We start from the raw sequence: 6,000 nt of genomic DNA on the forward strand, positions 1-6,000 counted from the left end.
AATAACTTTGTTTTTAAAAGGTGCTTTATTACATTTTTTCAGGCACAGTGCGAAGGCAAGATCAAAGATAGCAATAAGGGTTGTTCAATATAACTATGTACCCGTCCTTATAGCTATGTTTATCACCTGTAATGTTAACTGTACATCACATTTAACTGTAACACTCCCATTCAAATAGTATGACACGATAACTTTATTTTAAATGTATATGGAAATACATTTTGTAAGGTCAGCATACAAAATACACAAATCAATACTATAAAACAGCAGAGTGCTATTCAAAAATGCTGTCTTGCATTATGTATGTATTATTATAGTGTATTGATTTTATGTAGCCAATGCAAACTTATCTCCTTCCATGCTTTATACAAAATAACATATGTCAATTCTAGGAACACCAAATCTAAATGTGCTAGCAATTACAATCGACAGTTTGAATCACAATTGTGGTTTCTCAAAGTTGTTTAATCACGGCATCAATACTACTATTTTATCAATGCTAGAACCTTGTTGACTTTGACAAGCAATTTGCTCTTGAAGCCTGTCTGCTTTCAAAACCAATTATTTTGACCCATACTTGTATTACTTTACTACTTTACTGAACCATTTAATTTATTTTAAAGTTCTATTTATTTATTTTGTTCATCAATAAAATAAGATTTGTTTACGTTGATGTATCTCATTGTCACCTTAATCACAACCCATTAGCCTAAATAATAAACAAGCAAATGTTAAATATCTTGGGGTTGCGTCCCAAATGGAACACTCTTCTAGAGAAGTCCTGGTCAAACGTAGTGCACTATAAAGGGCCCCATCACCCGTAAGGAGCCTCAGACGTGTTCGATGATGTGGGTGGGCTGGCCTCATGCCTGTCAGTCAGTAGAGGACTGTTTGAAGAGCGGCCCTGAAGTCTCTTACATAGTTGGACAGCGATTGCCAGCGGGTCATAGAAAGGGGGATACCCAGACATTGCCAGACAAGCAGAGGCAGAAGGGTGGACTGTGTCTGTGTGTGTAGAGATGTTTGCTTTGTATCCTGCTGCTGGTTGGGAGTTGTGTGTGTGTTGTGTGTCAGAGACTGTCAGTGTAGATCAGGCTGTTCCTAAGGCCTAGCTAGCTGTCACACACACACACACCGTGGGGAGTTCTGCCGGGGTTCTAACTCTGAACCGACTGTGGGAGAGAGAGTGAGAGGGAAAGAGTAAACTGTTTACAGCAGGGCTCTCCAACTCTGCTGATGGAGAGCTACCCTCCGATAGGTTTACACTCCAACCCCAGTTGTAACTAACTTGATTCAGCTTGTCAATCAGGTAATTATTAGTATCAAGTGTGCGAGATTAGAGTTCGGGTAAAAACTACAGGATGGTAGTGCTCCGGGAACAGGGTTGGAGAGCCCTGGTGTACAGTATATTCATAACATGTTTTCCTCCTATTATTCATGATGGGAAGGAAATGGTGGATTGGTGCAAACAGATGCATTATGCTGTGCACATCTGATTTATTGTATCTATACAGGGGTAAAATTGTGCATAAGAAAACAAACTCATGCATGTACAGTATACTTTGCATATGTGGCTTATTGATACACGGCAATATAATTGTGCAATATCAAACAGATGCATTCTTCTTGTAAATAGGTCTTGCATGGAAATGCTAACAATGTATGTGTCCCAAACAGCATCATATCCACTATATAGTGCTATGCAACATTTGTTGGATTTAACCTTTTATTTAGTTTAGTATTGTGTAGTGATATACAGTACCAGTCAAATGTTTTTATTTATTTTTTACTATTTTCTACATTGTAGAATAATAGTGAAGACATAACAACTATGAAATAACACATATGGAATCATGTAGTAACCAAAAAAGTGTTAAACTAATCTAAATACATTTTAGATTTTAGATTCTTCAAAGTAGCCGCCCTTTGCCTTGATTGACATAATTGCACACTCTTGGCATTCTCTCAACCAGCTTCACCTGGAATGCTTTTCCAACAGTCTTGAAGGAGTTCCCACATATGCTGAGCACTTGTTGGCTGCTTTTCCTTCACTCTGTGGTCCAACTCATCCCAAGCTATCTCAATTGGGTTGAGGTAGGGTGATTGTGGAGGCCAGGTCATCTGATGCAGCACTCTATCACGCTCATTCTTGGTCAAATAGAGCTTACCCAACCTGGAGGTGTGTTGGGTCATTGTCCTGTTGCAAAAAAAAGGTTGTTCCACCAAGCGCAACCCAGATGGGATGGTTTATTGTTGCAGAATTCTGTGGTAGTTATTCTGGTTAAGTGTGCCTTGAATTCTAAATAAATCACCAACAGTGTCACCAGTAAGGCTCCCCCACACCATCTCACCTCCTCCATGATTCACGGTGGGAACCACACGTGTGGAGATCATCTGTTCACCCACTCTGCATCTCACAAAGACACGGTGGTTGGAACCAAAAATCTCAAATTTGGACTCATCAGACCTAAGGGTAGATTTCCACCGGTCTAATGTACATTGCTTGTGTTTCTTGGGCCAAGCAAGTCTCTTCTTGTTATTGGTGTTATTTAGTAGTGGTTTCTTTGCAGCAATTCGACCATGAAGGCCTGATTCACACAGTCCCCTCTGAGCATTTGATGTTGAGATGTGTCTGTTACTTGAATTCTGTGAAGCATTTATTTGGGCTGCAATCTGAGGTGCAGTTAACTCTGCTGCAGAGGATAAGTTCATTAGAGGTAACTCTGGATCTTCCTTTCCTGTGGCGGTCCTCATGAGAGCCAGTATCAACAGCTTCATGATGACTTCAATAGAAATCTCTATTCTGATCACACAAGATCCCCTGGCCTGGCACATTTACAGCAATGCACACCATCTTAACACGAATTAAACAACCATGTCACTAGCCTGGCGCAGCGGTCTAAGGCACTGCATCGCAGTGCTTGAGGTGTCACTACAGACCGGGTTCGATTCCTGGCTGTGTCATAACCGGGAGTCCCATAAGGGGTGCACAATTGGCCCAGCATTGTCTGGGTTTGGGGAGGTTTTGGCTGGGGGGGGCTTTACTTGGCTCATCTCGCTCTAGCAACTCCTTGGGCGCCTGCAGGCTGACTTCGCTCGACACATTGGTGCAGTTGGCTTCTGGGATAAGCAGGTGTGTGTTAAGGAGTGCGGTTTGGCGGGTTATGTTTATAAGATTTATGACTCGACCTTCGCCCCTGCAGCAATGAGACAATATCATAATTGGATATCACGAAATTGTGGAGAAAAAGGGGGTAAAATACAACAACAACAAAAATGTAGGCTGTGCCAAAAGGCACCCTATATAGTGCACTACTTTTGACCAGAGCCCTGTTCCATTCGGGACACTCTACACACCAATTCATGTGATGAAGTCATTGATAGTTAAAATAGATCAACAGCTGTTTCCAGTGGTAGAAAACATGCTACATGTGCCAAAGCTCAGGATTAACACGTTCTACTTGTTACCACACGTGATACTATAAACATATGTCAACTGAATGGGTTAATGGGTTTTTTCCTTTGGCAGAGAGAGAGACTAACACTATCGTCAGATCGTGAAACTTTACTTTTGTACAGCTAACTTAAAGTAAACTATTAGAAGAGGTCATCAGAAGAGACTTGGAATTGTACTTACATTTCATATTCTGGTCAGATTCAGAAGGCTTTGTGGTTCCGTTGTGGGGTAGCAACTAGCTGATAACATCTACGATATGTTTGCACCAGTGAAGACATCAAATGGAATTGCATCAAACACCTGGAAACCATGTGTTTGATGTATTTGATACCATTCCACTGATTCTGCTCCAGTCATTACCACGAGCACATTTTCCCAACCTCCTGTGGTTTACACAAAGAGGAGATATTGATTGCCGACAGTTGAGCCTTCTATTGCAGTAAAGGGCTCTGGTCAACAGTGTTTTGGGCATTCAGCCAACAAGCTGTCCCTGACTAAAGTTTGGCTTAGGTGAAATAGTGTCCTTTGTCTTGAACAAATCTTCAGCAAGGAGCCAAAGCCGAAAACTTTTACTTCAGACACCCACTTTTGCCTAGTGGTTAGAGCGTTGGGCAAGTAACCGAAAGGTTGCTGGATCGAATTCCTGCGCTGACAAGGTAAATATCTGTCGTTCAACCCCTGAACAAGGCAGTTAACCCACTGTTCCCTGGTAGGCCGTCATTGTAAATAAGAATTTGTTCTTAACTGACTTGCCTAGTTAAATAACAATTCTGTCAGTCAACAGGATAAGAAAGCTTCATGAACTATGCATGAGTATAATCTCCAGATAGCCTATTAGATACACAAATCTTATAGCCTCAAGGCTGTCACCTCTTCTGACCAGGGTTGGATAAGTTACTTTTGAAATGTAATCCATTACAGTTAATAGTTAGGTCGCTGTGCCAAGAAGCACCCTATTCCCTATATAGTGCACCACCTTTGACCAGAGCCCTATGCCATTCGTGACGCACGACACACCAGTTCATGTGATGAAGTCATTGATAGTTAAAATAGAACAGCTGTTTCCAGTGGTAGAAAACATGCTACATGTCCCAAAGCTCAGGATTAACACACATTCTATTTGTTACCACACGTGATACTTTAAACATGCGTCAACTGAATGGGTTAATGTGTTTTTTCCTTTGGCAGAGCGAGAGAGAACATGGAATGTAATCAATCTGACTAACACTATCGTCAGATCGTGAACATGTACTTTTGGACACCAAGTAATAATAAAGTTAACTTAAAGTAAACTATAAGAGGAGGTCATCAGAAGAGACTTGGAATTGTACTTACGTTTCATATTCTGGTCAGATTCAGAAGGCTTTGTGGTTCCGTTGTGGGGTAGCAACTAGCTGATAACATCTATGATATGCACCAGTTTGATGCACCAGTGGAGGCATCAAATGGAATGGCATCAAACACCTGGAAACCATGTGTTTGATGCCATTCCACTGACTCCGCTCCAGTCATTACAACGGGCCTGTTCTCCCCAATTAAGGTGCCACCAACCTCCTGTGGTTTGCACAAAGAGGAGATATTGATAATCGACAGCTGAGCCTCCTACTGCAGTAAAGGGCTCTGGTCAACAGTGTTTTGGGTATTCAACCAACAATCTGTCCCTGGGTAGAGTTTGGCTTAGGTGAAATAGTGTCCTCTGTCTTGAAGAAATCTTCAGCAAGGTGCCAAAGCCAAAAACCTTTACTTTTGCCTAGTGGTTAGAGTGTTGGGCAAGTAACCGAAAGGTTGCTGGATCGAATTCCTGAGCTGACAAGGTAAAAATCTGTCGTTCTGCCCCTGATCAAGGCAGTTAAACCCACTGTTCCCTGGTAGCCCGTCATTGTAAATAAGAATTTGTTCTTAACTGACTTGCCTAGTTAAATAAAATAAAAATAAAATATTAAATACACACGTCTTATAGCGTCAAGGCCTTCTGACCAGAGTTGGGTAGGTTACTTTCTAAATGTAACCTGTTACAGTTAACAGTTAGCTGTCCAAAATTGTAATCAGTAATGTAACTTTTGAATTACCCAAACTCAGTAACGCAATCTGATTACTTTCAGTTACTTTTGGATTACTTTCCCCTTAATGTGATGCTCCAGAACTTTTGTATAATTTCAGCAGCTATTTTTGAAAGTGGTGCTCAGATCAGTTTCTGCGATGTTACCAACCATCATATCAAAGTAAACTTGGAGTCACGCAATGATATGTTGTGTGGTCCTCTCACTAAGACTTGGGGAAATCATGCAGTTTATTATGTTGGGGTCACATGTTATCGGAAGTTCTTAATTCTGACTGGAACGTTTCACTTGAACAACCACCCCCCAAATTGGAATGACAAAATGTTGTTCCCCTTGTTACCTAGTTGTGACGTTTCACCACTGACCTTTTATCTTTTCAACCAAAAGATGATAACAAATCAGTTTTTGACAACCACAATAGTGTATGTTAAGCAAGCTAGCTAACTTTATCATAAATCTTATTGGTTGAATAATTGCACACGA

Source organism: Oncorhynchus nerka, linkage group LG18 (genome assembly GCF_034236695.1).
Source record: "Oncorhynchus nerka isolate Pitt River linkage group LG18, Oner_Uvic_2.0, whole genome shotgun sequence".
In the NCBI taxonomy this organism is placed as follows: Eukaryota; Metazoa; Chordata; class Actinopteri; order Salmoniformes; family Salmonidae; genus Oncorhynchus; species Oncorhynchus nerka.